This window comes from Dendropsophus ebraccatus, chromosome 2 (assembly GCF_027789765.1).
Source record: "Dendropsophus ebraccatus isolate aDenEbr1 chromosome 2, aDenEbr1.pat, whole genome shotgun sequence".
NCBI classification, from domain to species: Eukaryota; Metazoa; Chordata; class Amphibia; order Anura; family Hylidae; genus Dendropsophus; species Dendropsophus ebraccatus.
This window is the reverse complement of record NC_091455.1, coordinates 93,623,213-93,644,965: the sequence shown is the minus strand read 5'-3', so window position 1 is coordinate 93,644,965 and position 21,753 is coordinate 93,623,213. Positions and strand designations below refer to the sequence as shown.

At 42.6% G+C, this 21,753-nt stretch overlaps 1 protein-coding gene across 2 annotated transcripts in view; it reads left to right on the top strand.

The window, feature by feature from the left end:
• The window catches only part of PHACTR1 (phosphatase and actin regulator 1), a 215,222-nt gene that overhangs the window by 55,509 nt on the left and 137,960 nt on the right, over positions 1–21,753 (top strand). Inside the window, exon 1 of one of the 2 annotated variants that reach the window (XM_069958004.1) lies at positions 14,255–14,311. The exons of the other annotated variant lie outside the window; for it this stretch is intronic. The gene's annotated coding sequence lies outside the window, so the exon portion shown is untranslated. Of the gene's footprint in view, positions 1–14,254; positions 14,312–21,753 lie in introns of those variants that run through there. 2 annotated transcript variants of the gene reach the window in all.

The window sequence follows — 21,753 nt, the reverse complement described above, 5'->3', positions numbered from 1 at the left end:
AAGCTGCAGATCGCCGCCATATGCTGATCTGAATTGATCAGCCAATAGCGGCGATCGTCAGCACAGGAGGGGTTAATCACCCCCCGTGCCGACAAGCAGGGATGGCCTGCTATACATTATAGCAGGCCATCTTCCCCGATCGCTGCGTGTGTACACGCAGCGATCGGGGAAACCGCGGGCGTAAATGTACGCCCGTTTGCGTTAAGGCACGGGTTTTGGGGGCGTACACTTACGCCCGCGGTCGTTAAGGGGTTAATAGATCGGACAATTACGCACAATACAATATTTAATATGTTTTTTATGCGTGTTTTATTAATAAAATGGGAGAGGGGGTGATTTAAACTTTAATGGGGGAGGGGCTATGTCATGTTTTTTAACAACTTTTTTAAACAGTTTTTTTTACACTTTTTAAGTCCCTCTAAGGAACTATAAAATGCATAATTTAGATTACATACACATTGCATAGCATTGATCAGTGTTATCTGTTATCTTCTAATAGAGCTTGCCTGAGGCAGACCAAAAATCAGACTGCACAGAGGTGACCCATATACCTCTGGCAGTCAGGCAATTTATTCGGGATCCCCGCAGTCATGGCCTGTCATAGACAGTGAGAACCCAGCTGTTAAGAGCAGACGGTCCTCGCCCTCTTTGAAACAAGCTCAGCTCTAAACCCGCTTCATAGAGCCCCTGCAAACAATGGCGTAAACGTAAGCCATCCGTTGTTAAGTGACGGACATTCATGGCATACATGTACTTCATCCATTGTTAAGGGGCTAATATAGAGAGTCTCACTCGCAGGTATAGTACATTCAGAATTGCCATTGTCCTTACAGGGTAACATCACTTGTTTAACCCATTTGGTAAGTGTGCATGTCATAAACACATATGACACACAAAACATGGACAGCATAGGGAATTATTAAAATCACCAGATGTTCGAAGGTCCTACTTCTGTCATGTCAGCCAATTACACAGCACTAGTGGGGTGATTTATCAGACCCCTGGGACCATGAAGCATTCTGTGTGCATAAAGATGTTACAACATTTTATATGGTATCTTATTCTATTTACTTATCTAATATCTAATGTTATGGTGCTTCATTTGCTTTTGCATACAAAGTATAATATATTAAAGTGCAAAAATTATTTTAAAAATTATTTTTGAATGCCTATCTATAATGCACATGCACAATGGGGTTATATGCAATAGGTTCCCACAGCATGTTTAATCACTCCCTGTCACTTCTGTACAGTATATACTGTGAGGCTGCGTTCACACTATGTATATTTCAGTGAGTATATGTATATTTCAGTCAGTATATTTCAGTCAGTATTGCAACCAAAACCAGGAGTGGATTAAAAACACAGAAAGGATCTGTTCACACAATGTTGTAATTGAGTGAATGGCCGCCATTTAATGGCAAATATTTGCTGTTATTTTAGAACAACGGCTGTTATATTGAAATAATGGCCGTTATTTACTGTTATATGGCGGCCATCCACTCAATTGCACCAGTGTGTGAACAGATCCTTTCTGTGTTTTCAATCCACTCCTGGTTTTGGTTGCAATACTGACTGAAATATACGTAGTGTGAACATAGCCCCAATTATCATGTGAATATAAACACAGTGCAAACTGTGTTAGGAAGTAATGCTGCGTTTACACAGACAGATTTATCTGACAGATTTTGGAAGCCAAAGCCAGGAATGGATTTGAAAAGAGGATAGATCCCAGTTTTTCCTTTATGACCTGATCCCTGTTTTATCATCTGTTCCTGGTTTGGGCTTCAAAGATCTGTCAGATAAATCTGTCTGTGTAAACGCACCATAAAGCTGTGTTCACACTACGTATATTTCAGTCAGTATTACAACCAAAACCAGGAGTGGATTAAAAACACAGAAAGGATCTGTTCACACAATGGTGAAATTGAGTGGATGGCCGCCATATAACAGTAAATAACGGCCATTATTTCAATATAATAGCCGTTGTTTTAAAATAACAGCAAATATTTGCCATTAAATGGCGGCCATCCACTCAGTTTCAACATTGTGTGAACAGATCCTTTCTGTGTTTTTAATCCACTCCTGGTTTTGGTTGCAATACTGACTGAAATATACTGACTGAAATATACATATACTGACTGAAATATACGTAGTATGAACGCAGCCTTAGGCCTTAGACTATAAACAGGGAACAGGTCATAAAGAAAAGACTGAGATTTCTCCTCTTTTCAAATCCATTCCTGGCTTTGGCTTCCAAAATCTGTCAGATAAATCTGCCTGTGTAAATGCACCATTATTTACAAGGCTCAGCTTGGCAGACAAGGTGATAGCTAGTATCAGGTGTTTAATCAGGTTCCTGTCAGGTTAAGAAACTTCTGACATGTAATAGCAAAATATCATGTTTTGATCTCTGAGGGTCCAGATGCTGAGACCCCACTGGTAGATAAAACAATGGGCATCACCACTGTGCCTGTTTGTTTCTGTTTGGTGCTGCTCATGTTGCTCTCTGAGTAGAACCTTCAAGTAAACCCAGAAGTCATGAGAAGAATCTGTTTGATTGAGGTTTCCAGCTCAAGATAATATTAGGCAACCCAGAAAGGAAAGCCAAAACCCCTGACTTTTGGTTCCTGATGGATTTCACTCTTTAAATAAAAAAAATAAAAATCCTGCTATTTTTAGCATGACCGTGTACTGCAGAATTGTGTTGTACACTCTATACCTCATTATTTCACCAGACACTTGAGTCTAGTTGATGTATGAGTTTTTATTATTTGTAATATTTGTAAATTCATGCCAAAAGCAGAGTATAGCTGAGCCCTGAGGTCACTACCTGCCAGGAAGATTAGCTGGGAGAGCAGCTGCAGATAAAGAATGATGTTATGACCTCATCACCTCTGCAGATCTTCATCTCTTTTAATGTGTTGTCTTACTGAATACAGTGTGGCTAACAATGGGACAAGGGAGCCATAGCCAAGGTCAGGTGTTTCTGTCTATCCCAGGTTGCTTCACTAAAAATGCTAATTGTACCAGATTCCACATTTTACCCATGGAAACAATTCTCCTATAATTATCATTCACTTGTATTGTTTGTGGTTTTCAATGTTAAAAACATCCTAGCATGGGCTGGCTGGTAAATTTTAGCCTGGGCAAGCACACAGCACTGGCCCATAAGTAGTGACCAATCATCAGGGTACATTCACAAGTACTTAATTCACTCATTGGAATTTATATTGATGAAATCGGCAGCCAATTAAAGTCTGATGATTTATAAAATCCTGTAGCTGGCAGGGGCAAGGGGGAAATTGATTCCAAGTACTAACGCACCTTTCCCTGTGCCCACGGTGAGTATGTGTCAGCGGGATCTCCGGCGCTGACACGTCACGACCCGGCTGATGGACTGGCCAGTGCTTCAGGGAAGAGACTGGCGCCATGCGCGGGAATAGGGCCGCAGTTCAAAGAAAGGTCCACAGCACCGGCTTACTCCCACCAGCACCAGTCTATTAATATAAAGCTCTTAAAGTGATGTACTGTACCTGCTCCTACATTCACTTAAAAAAAATCTCAAGTCTTCCAGGACTGGAAGTGGTGTATGTCCTGTAGGAACTGGTGTATTCTTTTCAGTCTCCAGTCTGACACAGTGCTCTCTGCTGACACCTCTGTCTATGTTAGGAACTGTCCATAGCAATAGAAAACCTTTCCTGCTCTCTAGAAGTAATTTTCCAATCACTGGCACTTTCTGGCACCAGTCAATTTTAAGGATTTTTTTTCCCGAACTACCGCTTTAACCTTTACTGTGTGTGAACACTGCCTAAGATTTGCTTCACACACACCGCATCGCAGCGGATTTTGATCTAAATAACTGCACACAGCATCAAATCTGCACCATCAAATCTGCTGCAGATCTGCTGCAGATCCTGTACGTGTGAATGCACCCTAAAAAGGATTTTTAGAATGCTTAAACAACATTAAAGCTATGTTAACACATAGGGGGACATGTATTTTGCGGCGAAATGTGGTTTTTCGGCGGAAAGTGCCGATGTGCGAATGATCTTAAGCGCAAATGGGCGATTTGCGAATAAAATTGTTAGGAACCGGACAGCAGGACAAGACAAGACAATGAGCCCTAAGCTCAGCCCCGCCCACTGTCCTCTACCTACTTGCCACTATCCGCCCTAAGATGGCGGCGAGCAACTGGGCGGCAGTCCCTGCACTGGCTAGGTGAAACACAAAGACAAAACAGACAGACAAACACAATGAAGAATAGTCCACAAGCCGGGTCACAACAGTCGGGCAGCAAAAGTACAAAATCAGGATCCAAAGGCGTAATCAGAAAACAGGCAATATGGTTAGAGGCAGGCAGCAAGCAAGCGAGGTCAAAAGAAACTAAGCAGGAGTCAGGAGAAACCAGAAAACAGAACACACAAGCAGGCAGAGACTAAGTCAATAACCAGCAATAAGTGCACAGACTGAGGTTTGTTATATAGGAGACCAGGGCTCTGGTCCAGAACGTAATTGGACCATCCCCCTGATCTCCAAGCACAGACACCTGAGAACAAGACAGATCCACTGGCAGGAAGACCTGTCAGTCACAGCAGAACCAGAACACAGATTAACCCTGACATGGCCAGACAGAACTCAGCAGGTGAAGTCGGGTGTGTCTCCCAAAGAGAGCAAGTAAACCAGTGTTCAGACACAGCAAAACAAAACACAGAACAGAATAAGAGAATATCAGCGCCTTCTCGGCCGCACAGCACGAGCAGAGGGACGCATAACGCTCCGCAAAGATACCATCCTGACAAAAATATTCGCAAATCGTGACTTTACGACGGGTACGCCGGGGGGAGCGGGGGTGTGGAGGGGGCGGAACGGGGGCGCGGACTCATAGTCCGCGCGATTCATTATTTTTGTATCTTAAAGACGCCGAAAACCTACTCCAGTCCTCAGCTGGCGTAGGTTTTCGGCCGTGCGCACCGGAGCACACGGGATTTATGTAGAGGCAGTCCACCTCTACATAAATCCCCGTAGTGCCGGAGATGTGGGGAAATTTTTAAGTCCGGTGTAAAAAACTTCGGACTTAATAAATGTCCCCCATAGTATTTTAACCAGTGTTCCTGCAGGTATTTTGGTCTGTATTTGTAGCCGACGACACAACACCTTTTTTGGCCCTTTGGCAGCCTTTTTTTTTTACGCCTTTCATTTCATGCCCAAATAACGGCTGTTATTTTAAAACAATTACCGTTATTTCACAAATTACGGCCATTGTTTGGAAACAAAAGACTTAATTTGGGCTGGAAACTACAGCTGTCCAAAAAAGCAGCGGCCAAAAAAGGACGTTGTGTTGTTGTGGCCTTTCTTTGTTTTCGACCCACTCTTTAAAAACACTGAAAATACAGAGCAAAATACTGTGTGTGAACATAGCCCAACACTGCTTATTCCATGTAAAGAACCATTCACATCAGTAGCAGAAACAGTAGTGCCACGGGGATTCACACTTTCTGCAGCACACTTTTGGAAATTATTTTAGTCCAAGATCACTGACTTAAAAAATACTTTTACATGTATTTCCTACATAAAATGTAATTTTGACTGGATTTTGCCTTCAAATTTAGTAATTAGAATGTGTAGGAACAGTTTGAAGTTCTGTATACTCTTCTTTGTTATGTACAGTAGGTCTCCTCTGAAAAGTCTAGCTTCTTGGCAAGCTCATAAACTATGCTGGTAATTAGGATTCGTAAGAATTTGGCACTAAAATACAGGGTTAAAATACATATACTTGACTATACTGTAAACAGCAGAGATTTAAAGGGGTATTCCCATGTGAGCTAATATAGTTATACTTAAAGGACTCGTAAAGTTACTTATATATATAGTGTATATACACTGTATAATATACATAAAAATGCATATTATAGCTTTATACACACCAGCCAGACCACTGCTTTTAGTGCAGAGTGGTGGTTGGCAACATAAATAAACTGTCAACTGTAGAAGAGAAAGAATTGCCATATAATGGCAAGGAGGCAAGTTTTCTGTATTAACGTTATTAGAAAAATAAATAATTTAAGGAATCCTACAAGTTTAATGATATTAGTTGGGAATACCCCTTTAAGTGGTGCAGACATAGCAGTTGCACTCAAGCCCTAGTGCAGGATGTTAGCCAGGGGCGTAACTGTAAATGGCTGGGCCCCATAGCAAACTTTTGATTGCCCAAACCCCCCCCCCCCCCCAACCGACCACTACGCCATCAACACACCCAGCTCTACACAGGCTCTGTACTACATATAAATTACAGTGCAAATATATTTAGTGACTCACAGGGGACGTCTTCTCTGATCAGAGTTCTTCCCTTTTCATTCTCATCTCCATCTGCCCTGGGCTGTCATAAGAACTTCTCTGAGCCACAAATCCACAGAATCTGCCAGACATATTAGGCTTCTCAATCTGACATCATCCTCATCTCTCTACAAACTGCATATCTGTATTGGCCCCTTTACACCCTCTTTCAGTGGTTAGCCCTGACTATTTGTAGCATGTGTGTATGTATATATATATATATATATATATATATATATATATATATACTGTATATATATATATATGTATGTAGACACCTTGTAGATGGTCCTTTGTTCAGTCTCCCACATAGATGTCCCAATGTGCATCTACTATAGTAGAGAGCCCCCCTTTATAGTAGATGACACCCTCTGAGCATCACCTATAGCAGCTTTTGCAAAACTACAACTCCCATTATGTGTAGACAGTCTAAGCTAAAGCTGTAGTTTTTCAACAGCTGGTGAGCCAAGGTTCCCTATCCCTGCCCTATAGTATACTGTATGGCTCCCTCTGTGTAGTCCCCTTATAGATGAGCCCTCTGTGTAGCCCACTCTAGTAGATGCCCCCCGCCAGTGTAGTTACCCTTATAGATGCCCCCCATTGTTGTCCCCCTCTGTGTAGTCCACTATAGTAGATGCCTCCTCTGTGTTGTTCTCCTTATAGATTGCCCCCTTATAGATGGCCCCCTGTGTTGTTCCCCTTAGAAATGGCCCACAGTGTTGTCCCTTTCCCATAGTCAGCCCCCATTGTTGTCCCTCTCCCTATAGTTAGCCCCCAGTGTTGTGCCTCCCCCATATATATAGCCCCCAGTGTTGTGACTCCCCCACATATATAGCCCCCAGTGCTGTGCCTCCCCCATATATATAGCCCCCAGTGTTGTGCCTCCCCTATACATATAGCCCCCAGTGCTGTTCCTCCCCCATATATATATATAGCCCCCATTGCTGTGCCTCCCCCATATAAATAGCCCCTAGTGTTGTGCCTCCTCCATATGTATAGCCCCCAATATTGTGCCTCCCCCATATATATAGCCCCCAGTGTTGTGCCACCCCCATACATATAGCCCCCAGTGGTGTGCCTCCCCCATATATAGCCACCCAGTGTTGTGCCTTCCCCATATATATAGCCCCCCAGTGTTGTGCCACCCCCATACATATAGCCCCCAGAGGTGTGTCTCCCCCATATAGCCCCCCAGTGTTGTGCCTCCCCCATATATATAGCCCCCCAGTGTTGTTCCCCTCAAATAAAAAACTGACAACTCATCTAACCACACGCTCCCCGGTCGGTCGCAGGTCTCTTCTTCTCTCTTCCTCCGCGCCTGACAGATCAGCAGCTTCCTGGCGAAGTCCCAGGCAGCGCCACCACTGAGCTCAGTGTGCGCTGCGGCGGCTGGGACTTCTGGTACAGGGAGTGCTTTACTGTACCGGAAGTCCCAGCCACCGCAGCGCACACCGACCTCAGTGGTGGCGCTGGCCGGGACTTCGCCAGAAAGCTGCTGATCTGTCGGGGGCAACACTCTTGTAATCGCAAACAAAATGCTTATTGCGGTCACAAGAGTAATTGACAGGGCGGGAAACCCATGGCTTCTCGTGCTGTAAATCAGAACACTGAACACCCAGGAGGCCCGCTTGGCTGCCGGGTGTTGTAGGCAGTAAGCTTCGGGGGGCCCAGGCCACAGGCCCCCTTATGCTAGGGTAGTTCTCTCCTTGTCCGTAATTTATGTAGATTGCTGCTTTGGATCCAGATCGGCCAAGCCTAAAGTAAACAATAGAATTCTTCTTACATTCCTAATTATTTTTGGTGCACATACAGTATTTGGTTATACAATACACTTTGTAGTGGAGTATAAACATTGGGGGAGATTTATCAAAGGGTGTAAAATTTAGACAGGTGCAAACTTGCCACAGCAACCAATCACAGCTCCTCTTTTCTTTCACCAGAGCTGGAAGCTGAGCTGGTTGCTGTGGGCGGTTTGCACCAGTCTACGTTTTACACCCTTTGATAAATCTCACCCATAATACTTTGTTTATCAATTTTTTTATTTATTTTAACAATAAAGAGTAAACAATATGCAAGAGAATACAAAATACAAGGATAGTGTCCGGCAGTAGAAGCAGCAATGTAGTGGTCATACAGGCCCTAGTGCAGTGTGGCTATGCTTTGTAAGGAACTGATTACAAATGACTTATTGGGCAAGATTTAATTGTGTCTACAGCACACCTTTGGCTAGTTTTTGGCTGTTTTGTGGCGCACAGGTTTTTCCACCACATTTACTTTTCCCATGCGCCATTCAAAAGAGGGCATGTTGTCGCGTTATGTGACATTCTAGTCTAATCTATTACCACTGAACGGAAGACAGACCCATGTAAAGCCTGTAAAGACAAGGATAGTAAATCTGGACCATTGTCTCCCTTATGCTCTGCTTGACGTTAAACCTGCTCTGCCATCTAGTGGGATATGCATGAAACGTCTTACTAGACATAAATTCCTGTTAGGTAGTGGTTATATAGATGTTTGTCATGTGATAGCTTTAATCACATGCAATTGCTGTCACCTTCTGCCAATGGTAATAAAGTTGTGGCACTGCAAATTTTCTGTGTATAGCCAATGAGTATTACTGTGGATTTTAAAGACCAAAATGAGAATGACTGTCTTTTTTCCATTACTTGTAAGAATGTTTTGGAAAAACAGGTAAACAGGCAATTGTTAAAAAAAAGTATGTTATTGGTATTAATTAAACTATCCTTAAAGGGGAGGTTTTAACTAGACAACACTGTCCCTTCTTGATAATATGGATGTCAAACAGCGGAGCTCTTTGCTATAGCCATTACCTAGCTGCCCATTAATCTGCATGGATGCTGTGTCATGCTCTAAATTGCAGGACTTTTTGTGGTACCTATGAGGAGGGTAGGAGTAGCAGTGTATGGCCAGCTGGGTGCAGTAGTACTCTAGGAAATGTTTATGAATCACGGTAATATGAGGTTCAAAGCTGGACCCTGCGCATGTTCCTGAGAAACTCAACAGCACTTGCACATAGGAGTCTGCACATAGTTTAGGACCCTGGGCAGTTTTGTGTTGGTGTCTGAACGCCCATGATGGTATGTGTAAATTACTTTGATCATATACAGGTAAAAAAAAAAGAGAATTAAAGGAAATCTGTTACCTATTCCATTCTGCCCACACCAGCAGCAGGAAAAAGATGCAGGCAGTGGGTGCTGGCATGCTATGATGACTTTTTTACATTCCTGGTTGTTTTAGGGGATCATAGTTAAGAAAAACCACAAGTAAGGAACCATTGGGTCAGTTCCTGGAGGAAGCACCTGGCTGCCCATTGACATCACTTGATTCCATTGCAGCGAGCCATCCCAGGAATCACCTCAGTGGTTTCTTATCTGAGTATCAGGGTTGTAACTACCACTGTAGCAGCCATAGTGCTGCTGTGGGGCCCAACGCATTAGGGGGGCCCCATTGCCCACTCCTGCAGCCCCCTGAGCTGTAATCATTGTCAGCACCAGGTGGCTAAGCGAGCCCCCTAAGTTCTTTAAATGTCCCTTTAACTGCAAGCACTTCAAGCATGCAGACAAGTCCATAAATCATTGCTGGTCATTCACTGATATTTTTTAGATCATTTTGTCTAAACAGTCTGTAATGTGCAAAAGCAAAAACAAAAACAATGATCAAATGATCTAAAAAGTGAGATTTTGAAATGATCTATCTGCTCATCTAAACAACCATCGCTGGAAAAATAAAATTGTTGCTACAAATTTGTTAAACGATCGCTTGAGCGATTTATTGCTGATTTGTTGATTTTGGATTATTGTTTGATGTCTGTAACAACTTAATGTGTATCCTTGATATGATGGATTTTTTACTATTACCTTTTTGAAAATCTTAATAAAAACATTCAAATAGAATGTCAATTATAGCAATTTAGACGGTGACCAGAAAGTGAGGGCGGGAGATTCATAAAGGTATGTTCACACTGTAAGGGCCCTAGTCCACCGGACGATTATCGTTCAGATTATCGTTAAATCGTTCGAATCTAAACGATAATCGTTCGGTTGAAATGCAGTTAACGATTAACGACCGAACGAGAAATCGTTGATTGCTTTATAAGACCTGGACCTATTTTTATCGTTGCTCGTTCGCAAAACGTTCGCAAATCGTTCACATTGAATAAGACATTGTTCGGTTGTTTGCAATAGATACGAACACAATAGCGAAGAAATAGTGAAGAAAAACAATCGCAATTACGATCATAAGTAACGATTATCGTTCCATGGAAATGAGTGAACGTTTTCAGGTCTTTTGCAATAGCGGTAGTTTGAGATCGTTAATCGTTAACAATTATGCAACCGATAATCGTCCGGTGGAATAGGGCCCTAAATGTGGTGGAATTCGGCTTAGTGTGCCATAGCCTATATATAAAGGGCTTGCACGCCTCTGCTCCAGCTGCTCTCCTCACAAAAAATTAACAATTTCCTTTGACGTCCGCAAATAATTGACAGGATCATTATTTTGACGTCCATGCAGATAACATCCGCCATTTTATACATTGTGTGCATTGGACGTTCATGATTCCATTGACTTCAGTGCATTGCATTGCAGTCAGTTAAATCGTGGCAGTAACGGACGTCTTTTTATATAGAAAAAGCTAACTCCTTTTCTCTTTTTTAGACATTGTGTGAACATAGCCTTGATGCCAAGGCTATGTTTACACTACAATTTTTGCAGTCAGTTTTTTTCATCCTTTTTTGCAAACTAAAAAACGGATTAAAACACGGATCAAAACACATCTTCTTTTGGTATACACAAAATGTGATCAACCACATTTTTGTGTCCGCTAAAAAAAAACATGCGTTTTTTGGCTAATAAGGACATTTTGTGCACTTCATAAGATTTATTAAGGGTTTTGCGCTATTTTCCATCAGTTTCCACTGCCTTCAATGTTTGCCCTGGGAGGGGGCATGGTTTTCTATTAAAGGAGAAATCTGGCGAAAAATGTTATTAAAGTATTGTATTGCCCCCCAAAAGTTATACAAATCCCCAATATACACTTATTACAGGAAATGCACATAAATTGCTTTTTTCCCTGCACTTACTACTGTATCAAGGTTTCACTTCCTGGATAAAATGGTGATGTGACAACCCAACTCCCAGAGCTGTGCGGGCTGTGGCTGCTGGAGAGGATGATGTCAGGGGGATGCTCAGTGTCCCTGCAGTACCCTGTATCCCTCAGTGTCCCTCTGCCATCGGGGGGACACTGAGGGACACAGGGCCCTCAGTTTTTTAGCATACACAAAAACCTTTGCTGCAAAGTTGCATTAAAAAAACATTTAGAAAAGGTATTTCTCAATATAAGCATACATTTATTACCACTGTAAAAATAAAATGAAATGATAGATGTCACATCATACACAAAACTATGTAGGATTAGCTCAGGAGATTACCTGTACTTCTCTCTGTCATAGCTCATGACCTCCTCCTGATAAGTCACAACAAGGCTTTTGGGGTAGCCACTAGATTTAAAGTGTCACTGTTGTTATAACTTTCAAAATCTAAATCAAAAGTAGATGTGAAATAAAGACTAAACACGGGAATTCCTGCCAGTACAGAGAGTACAGATTACCTGGGAAACACAGGACTTCCTGTTTCCTGGTTTTAGAGAAAAATCTGAAAACAGGAAGTGCCATGTTGTCAATGATAACTAAATAAAAATAATAATGAATGTATGTGCACACTGAGGAATAGGTAAGGAATAGGAATTGAAGAGGAATCCGCTCTTATTTCAGCTTGAAATTCCTCCCATAAAATATGAACAGAGAAATGTCCCATTGTATTAAATGGGATTTCCGTTCTGTTGTTCACATTGGAGAATTTCCAAGCAGAATTTTATGCCGCAAATCCAGTTTCCGCCCAAAGTAGTGACATGTCAATTCTTTGGGAGGATTCTGCTAGAGGAATCCTATAGAAGTCAATGGGGGCTTAAAGTGACACTGTCACCCTCTTTTTGCATTTTGACTGCTCTCCACAGGTGTAAAGGGTAAATGTTACAGCTTTCATTACTTATTTTATATCACACCTCATGGTGCTTGTTCTGGTAAAAAGCCGTTTTTATCACCTGTGGATTGATATATGTGGGCGGGGCCTCGCGCCCTATGTTCCACATCACTCAACCCCTAGCGCCACTTAGCCCCGCCCCATCCATGACATCATCGCGGCATAGGCACCGCCCCCTCAGCAGCCATTGGAAGGGCCAGCCTAAAGCTCTAGGCCCCTCCCCCCTAGATTTTCCCACACCAATGGCCACTAAGGGGGCAGGGCCTATGTGGTGATGACACCAGGGATGGGGGCGGGGCTAAGTGGTGCTGCAGCAGAAGGATGTGGCACTTAGGCAGCGAGGCCCCGCTCACATGTACCAATGCACAGGTGATAAAAATGACTTTTTACCAGAACAAGCACTATGAGGTGTGATATAAAATAAGTAATGAAAGCTGTAACATTTACCCTTTACACCTGTGGAGAGCAGTCAAAATGCAAAAAGGGGGTGACAGTGTCACTTTAAATTCTGCTTGAATTCTGCTTGCATTCCGCTTGCTTTCCTGTACATTTCCTTGAGAATTCCTCAGTGTGCACATACTCTTAGAAAAAACATTATAAGGTTCTGTGGAGGACAAATATTATTTACCACCTTTCAAGGTCCCATTAAACCTCCGTCCACCTACTATTTCTTTCAATGGGAGGCCTTGCGTGCCTCTGCTCTCCGCACCTCTCCAATCAAAGAATTGACATGTCAATTCTTTGAGCAGAGAGACGCGGAGAGAGGAGGTGCGCAAGTAGATACACTGCAGCCTATTCCTCACAGTGAGCAGCAGCTGCTTGCCTGTTTGTAAGAATAAGCTGATGTACTGTTAGCCGGTTGATTTGCTGACTATCCGTAAATAAATGCTGTGCTGTGTATAGTTGTAGCCCTAAAAAGTCTTGCCTGCCTACAATCAGCTAAATCCTTACTGTCCCTGCTCCAATCTCTTTCCCTGACTACCTTCAAGATGGCATCTAATGATGAGCAGTAAAAGCCAATTTCTTATACTCTGGTGGACACATAACTAAGCCAGCCAATGAATGTAGATGCTGTTTTCGCAATGCCAGCATGCTTTTAGGGCTGTCACACCTATTGGGTAGAAAAAGAGGACAGGCAAGGTGGGAGGAGAAACTAATTTTTACTGCGTCATCGGTCGGATGCTCGATCAAAAACAAGTATTTTGAACATCGTAGTATTTGCTCGAATAGCTACTCGATCGAATATTTTTATCAGAGTTTCAGGTTATTTGGTGGATGGAATAGAGCAGATGTCTGTGCAGTTCCATTGAGCAGTGTCCAGCCACAAAACGTATATCACACAGTATAGATTTTATGATAGAATGAATCTGCAATTATCTTCTACATTTCCATGACTTCTCAGTGTTGCCTGCCATTACAAACTACCACCACTTGGTGTCAGAAATGCTATACAGTGTGAACTATTCTTCTGCTTGATTGAAACATTTTTTTTCAAAGAATTAGACTGCTTACCAATGCAGACTTGTCTGATAAACAGTTTTGAACATTTGGAGGAGAAAATATGGAACATATTATTTGGATTGCAAAACTAGTACAGTAAAATTGTTAACATGCTCAGTCAACAGATCAAAAAAATGCAATACTCCCAAAGGTCTTCTTACATAGTAGACAAGAAGAAATGGAACTTATAGTGATCCAAATATAAAAACAAAGCAAATCATATGGCTTAAAATATACATTGCTATCGAGGAGAAAAAAGCAGAGACTGTTCCTGGATCTTGGATGCGTAAAGTTAATATGTTGATCTGCTTGGCGGCTTTGTGATGCTCCATGCTATTTCTTCACTGACAAAGTAGCTGTGAAGCTGGAGCCAACAGATGTGCAAAGGATACTGCATACAGCTCTATCCCATCAGGTACACAAGATCTCTGCATGAAGTGCTCATCATCTTACACACTCTGCTTGTATTTTTCTAGTATAATTTTTTGTGTTGTAAAACAGTATGGCATATATATATATATATATATATATATATATATATATTTCTGTTCTTACAAATAAACATATGCATGGAAATGTCTCATGATATATGGGGAAGATGTCACACTAAACCATGATGAAGCGCGTGTCATAAAGCTTTTATTTTTTTTTACTCAAAGCTCTTTTATGTGACAAGTATACTGTATGTACTGCTGTAAAATCCACATACTTGTAGCTTTACTCTCACATCTTTTATGTATACAGTTAACAGCTATGTAAATGGGCAAATAAAGGTGAGTGGTCATTAACAGGTATCTATTTGTGCGTAGAGATACCCAAAGGTTAGGGTGTGGGAGTAAAAAGATCACTGTCCTTTCAAACAATTTCCCCTATTTCATAACCAATGTGATTCCTAATGTATTGGTAAGTTACTTAATTTACTAAAAAAATGTCTCCTTACCTCAGAGAAATGGTTCTAAACTCTTGGTCACTAGGTGTCCACTGCCTGTTGTCAAGGGAAATTTGTCTCTAGTAATAGCTAGAGACATATTATAGGAAGTGGGGGCAGGGTTTACTATGTGCTCTGTGCAGGAGAGAGAGAAAGGCTGTATTGTGTACCTGGAGTCTGTGAGCTAATCTGCCTTCCAAAGATGATCTACACTGCTCCTCAAAGGTAAATCAAGACTTTCTTCTCATCTGTTACCACCCATAAAGTTCAAGACAGGTGCAGCTTGCGCAAATACCAGTGTATCTACTGCTGTATTTCCACAGTGCTGCAGTGTAACCCCCCACCCCCAACTCCTAAGCTGCTCAGTGGCAGAAACTGTAGTTGCTTTATGGTAAGCGTAACCCCTTCCTTGCTATGATCCTTCTGCTGTTTCCTTCCTTTCTGCTCACATTATGTCTTGCAAACTAGGTGAATCATTAACCCCTTGTGGAAATCATCCACCCAACACAGTGCAGCCTGCTTAGTTCACCAAACATTTTCTAGAACTATGTCATGGCTTGGAAGAGAGGGGTATGTTGCTCTGTGCTGTGGTTGGCTAGAGTAGTGAGGGAGGAAGTGAGGAAGTAATGTATGTGCACTGCTGGCACACAGGCCAGCTCTGGGACTTCCCCCTAAAATTGAGAGAATGCAAAATAGCCATGTGTGCACAATGAAAAAAGGGGCTAACTACAAACTGACCCTCCAACCTATGTGCTTCTATCATGTAAAGAGGTACTCACTCTGGATAGGGAAAAGTGTAGCTAATTAAACCCCTCATGGGCTGTTCAATAACTAGTAAATATAACTTACTTCCAGTTCTGTGTGCCCCCCCCCCCCCCCTTGTGTAAGGACAGCACCTAAGTCACTGCTGGAAAGCCAGGCCCCTAATGTGACACTGCTGCCAATAGCTGTTTCGACTGTGTGCCACAAAGACTATAGGGAAATGCAGTCTGACAGCACCTCCCAGGAAGATGCCTGGCCACAGAAACGGAGCCGCCAGAAATGTGCTTTGAGGGACAAGCCCAAAAGAAGAAGCATATCAAAAGGCTTATAGAGAGACAGAGGTAGGAACCTGTCAACCTGCAGGACTTTTCTTTTTTATACAGTTCTCCGGAGTGCCCCTTTAAGGGTGCGTTTACACCTACAGGATCCGCAGCAGATCTGCAGCAGATTTGATGGTGCAGATGTGATGCTGTGTTCAGATAATTAAATGAAATCTGCTGTGGATCTGCTGCGGTAAGTGTGATTGTACCCTAATGGTGTTTACCATGCTACCCTGTGTTTTCAGTTGTGCAGAATAAGTGCATGAACTGCCCGCTCAGCCAGTAACTGACTGAGGCGGGACATTGCTGTGGCCAGTGATTGGCTGAGCAGGCACAGTCAGTCGGGATGCCATATCACAGGAATAAAGAAACAGCGTAATGAGCGGGAACCAAGAGCTGTTAGAATAACTGGTGCAGGGGATTGTAGCAATATATAGTATATGTATTGTATATAGTATAGACTGCTGTTTGTTGCAGTTGAAAACGTTTGCCAACAGACTCTTCAAAAACATTCAGGTTGGGCAGAGCTAGCTTTTATTCCTCCAACCTGCCATGTAAGTGTGTGGTACACACACAATGCTGCACCTCACTGTGTTTATTATACTACTACTAGGAGAACACTGTGCTTTACCGACATACTGTAATAGCACTTTTTACATTATCCTTGTATAATAATTGTTAGAGGTGTTTATTACACCTGTTTTGTGGCATTCCTGTGGTCCATACACATTAGCTGTGTCATCACTATATTTATTATGTCTGTTCAGGGACATTAACCACTGGTGACATCACAGGGATAATATTTCCCTGTGTTGTTACATTACTATCTTTATTATTCTTGTATAGAAGATTCCTTATTTGTTTTCCCTACCACCGTATTTATTGTACCTGTACTGTGACATCACCGTTAGTTAGTATGTACAAACAATTCTAGAAGGAAGGATTTTGTGACGTGTTTACGCGCGCGCGCGGGGGGGGGGGGGTCGATGTTGGGGTTCTGCACAGAAATTTCATTCTACCTCCAATAGATGGCATTAAAGAGCAAGTTTTTTTCTTCTACTTTGCATATTTTTTTTCCCAGAGAGCATCACTTATACCACTCCTTACATTGGCTGCACACACTGATCCTCATGTAAAGAATGGCCTGGATTTGTGAATAACATACATTGTGGAGTAACTCAGCATTCAGTGTTCAACGTAAAGTACCCAACAGGGTGGACCCATAGCATCCCTTTAAATCCCATCAGTACATTCACTTTTAGTAATAAAGCAAAGTGAAAAAAATTGTTGCACTCACCCCAATAAGCAGTTTAAAAAGCCTTTATTGCAGAGCGGCTCGGTGATGACGCTGACTAGTGACTGGGCTACAGCCGTTTCATACACATGCGCAGCGCGCTTCCTCAAGTTTTTTGCCGAAGTAACTAAGTGGTGCTGGAAAGTGTTTCCCCTTGATTGGACAAATTCGCTTTTAGATTTTTATATGTATAGAACGTCGCGGGGAAGCCGATGCTGTGGTCCCTTTTTTTGAACCACGGGCCAGTTCCCGCGTACGGCGCCATTCTATTTCCAGGCACCGGCCGGGGTTAGGCACTGGAGGCGGGCTGGCCCACTTTGGTCCCTACCAAAAAACCTCACCCTATGTAGACACAGTTTCAGTGTTGAAAGGTAGTTACGCACTGAACTGTGTATTATTCATTTGCCCCATAGTGTTAGAAGTTGGTAAAAATACAGCTGCACATCCAACAGAAACCAAAAAGCAACCATTTAACCCCTTGCCTCTTCAGCCTGTTTTGGCCTTAATGACCAGGGCCTATTTTTAAAATCTGATCTGTGTCTCTTTATGTAGTTATAACTCTGCGGTGCTTTTAACTATCGTGGTTATTCTGAGATTGTTTTTTCGTGACATATTCCTCTTTATGTTTGTGGTATACTTTGGTTGATACACTCAGTAGTTTTTTGTAAACTAATTATAACTGCAACATCTACAACATGTCTGCTTTATGGTGACGTCATTTGGTGAACGTCCTTTTACTTGTTAGGATGTTAGAGGGCTTCGAAATTTTGCAGCAATTTTTCAAATTTTCAGGAAAATTTCAAATTCTGATTTTATTAGGGACCAGTTCAGTTCTGCAGTGGATTTGTGGGGCCTGTATGTTAGTTACCCCCATAAATCCCTCCACTATGAAAACTGCACCCCTCAAAGTATTCAAAGTAACATTTGATAAGTGTATTAACCCTTTTGGTGTTTCGCAAAAATTTAAGCAAGTTGGAGGGGAAATTTTTAATTTTAATTTTTTTGGCAGATATTCCATTTTAATCCATTTTTTCCTCTTACACAGCAAATACTAACAGAGAAATGGAACTCAATATTTATTCCCCTTATTCCAGTGTTTCTAGAAATCCCCCATATGTGGCCACAGTGCGTCACCTGACTCAGCCACAGGCCTCAGACATGACAGAAGCCTTGTGTATTTTTGGGGTCTTATTTTATTTCAGGTTTTTTATACCCATTATATCACGTCACAGAGGCCTTGCGGTGCCTAAATATTTGTGTAAGACGAGTTAACGTTTCCATCGGTACCTTTCTGGGGGACATGTGACACCCTGATCATTTTTTATTTAATTTTTTATGAGGTGGTATGAATAAAAAACACAATTTAGCAGCTGTTTTTCATCATTTTTTTGTAGCCCGTTTACTATACGTCACATATGACATTGTTATTCGTCAGGTCGGTATGATTACAGAGATATCCGTTTTATATAGCTTTTGTTATAGTTTATGGCATTTATACTATAAATACTGTGTGTGTCTTGCATATTGTAAGAGCAGCAATATTAAAAAATTTTCGCCAATGGAGTTATGTGTTTGTTTGTTTTTTTTGGCATAAGCTGACGCTTTTAGTGGAACACCTTTTGGATACATGTGACGTTTCGAAAAAAATGTCATTTTGGTTAGTTTTTTATTTATTTTTTTATGGCATTAATTAGGCGGTATAATTAATGTAACGGGTTAATAGACGGGGTCATTACGGACGCGGCGATACCAAATATGTGTACTTTATTTGTAGGGGATCATTTATAAAGGGGGATAGGGAATGTGCATATTTATTTATTTATTTATTTTAATTATTTATTTATGTATTTATTTTATTATTTAATTTATTTGTTTTATTAATTAATTAATTTATGTGTGTGTTTTGTGTTTTTTTTTTTACTTTACAGGTGTATATACAGTATAATGCATTACAGCACATGATGAGTGCTGTAATGCACTACACTGTATATTGAATGAATGAGCAGTCAGTGTTACACACTGACTGCTCATTCAAACGATCAGACCCCTGCTTCAGTGCAGGGGCCTGATCGTTGTATAGCATAGTAACCTAGACGCCCTGGGAAGCGTCTGGGTTACCATGGTAACCCCCCGAAGCCGCGCGATCGCTCGCGTGGCTCCGGGCTCTGGGGGGCGGGTGCTGGAATCTGTGGAGCATGGGGAGGGAGAAGAGCAGAGGAGGAAGATCGGGGGGAGAACAGAGGGTGAGCAGCACTGTGGGGAGGCAGATCCGGGGGTGCAGGGAGCAGCATAGTGAGGGAGAGCCCCGGCATTTATGGGGTTAACTGTCCAGTGGGGAGCACGGCACCCCTCCGGGCAGTGGCAGCAGGAGGATGCTGTGTGACACAGCCTCCTCCTGCTGCCCGATCTCACTCAGGGACAGAGGGGGGAGGCAGGGAAACCTTGAAGTTTGGGAAACGTCATGTTGCAGGAAATACCTGCTTTACATGACTTTTTTCCAAACGTCATTTTGCGGCAAGGGGTTAAAGATGAATGCACTATAAGGCAGGGTATCCTGCCTTTCAGCAGGAAATAGCTGCTGATAGTAGCTTTAGAGGTTTCTTATATTACGTTTAGAGGACATCATTCTCTATGATACAGTATATACACCATCAGGAACCCTTTCTATAGCCTTATACCACTCAAGAAGTCACATAACAAGTACCCTACCAGGTACCATTGTGCGAGCTCTAAGGACTATTGTGATATCTTAAAAACCCCAAGAACAGTATCGGTACAGTTACCACGGGTATCTAACAAGGAGGGAAATCTCCTTTCTTGGAAGCTGAAGCTGATTGGTTGCTAGGGGCAACTGAGACAATTCCACATTACACCTGTTTGATAAATCTCCCACAGGTTTTTATGGCTTACTTTCCTAGGGGATTTGGCAAAAGACTATAATTTAAGGCATAAAATTACCGTATTTTCCAGCATATAAGACGACTGAATGTATAAGATGACCCCAACGTTTTCAGTTAGAATAGAGAGTTTGGGATATACTCACCATATGAGACTACCCCTCTTCCAACACACACCAAATAAAGATTAATAATAAAACATCACACAGCAGTGAGATCTGAGAGGCAGAGAAGGAGGTACAGTAATACCGGTCAGATAAAAGGGCTGCCATACGGGTCAAAGAGGTGTGCTTTTTTTTGGCACAGCGCCACTGTACCGTATCTTTTTTCCATACCCTGGATGCCTGCAGCTTGCTCTGCCCTTCATATGCTTCATATGGTCACTACAACGAATATGGCAACTGAAGATTCTCCAGTCCAGTTCCAAAGTTTTTTATAAGATGACACCCGCCGTATAAGACAACCCCTGAATTTTGAGAAGATTTTTCCTGGGTTAAAAAGTAGTCTTATACGCAGGAAAATACTGTACTTGTTATATTTTAAAAAAAAAAAAAGGTTCTCTAAAGTGGGGGAATAATTTACTGGGGACTTTGGAGGGAGAGTGGAATTTTGGCTGGGGTCGCATTTCTCCCACTTTGCAGTCACTCCATGTGTTGACGCATGGAGGTGGTGCTGGGGTTTTGACCCAAACCCCGGCCCACTTTCTGCTTGGAGATGTTGCAGGTGTTGGAATTTTCTCTTCCGTCACCTGCATGGAAGGAACGCAGTCGGCGTTTCTTCTTGGATGGCACACGTGCTGCTACTGGGCTGTTCCTGGGAGGTACTGGGCTGTTTCTGGGAGGTGCTGGGCTGTTTCTGGGTGGTGCAACAGCCTGGTGGATCTTCTGTGCCAGGACCTTCACTTTCCTTCCTTGTCCTCTTCAATCCTGACCCAGCAGATGGACTCTGAAGACAGCGTCAGCAATGATGGTTGTTGACATAGCTGCCAGGTGGGGTAGAGTTCTTTTCTCCCAACTCCTCTTTTGTAAGACATTACAAGAATGCAGAAAACACCAGCACCCAGTTTATGTCCACACTGGGTGCACCCTGTCCCACAATACACCCACAATCAGCACACAATCTAACCACATTATTTTGTATCACAACTTTGTGACTTATCTATTTATATTGACATCACAGGATGTAATCACCTTTGATTTTACTTTGTCCGTTTTCCATTGTACTAAGACATCACCTTGCACCATCCCTGCACTGTGACTTTGGGTCCTATTCCAGGGGCCGAGGAGGGCCCGATCAACGATGTAAACGAGCGGCGATCTGCCAGATCGCCGCTCGTTTACTGGGCCTATTCCACGGCCCGATGATCATTGAGCGAGGTCTGCAAGGACATCGTTACCGATGTCCTTGCAGCAGCAGTAATACATTACCTGTCCAGGCTTCTCGCGCTGTCTTCATCCCCGGGTCCTGCGCGCTCTATCTTCTGAATGGCCAGTCAGCTGACAGGCCACACTCAGCCAATCACAGGCCGCGGTGGTCCCGGCCTGTGATTGGCTGAGCGCTCCGTCAGCTGACCGGCAATTCAGAAGATAGAGCGCGCAGGACCCTGCGATGAAGACAGCGCAGAGAAGCCTGGAAAGGTAATGTATTACTGCTGCT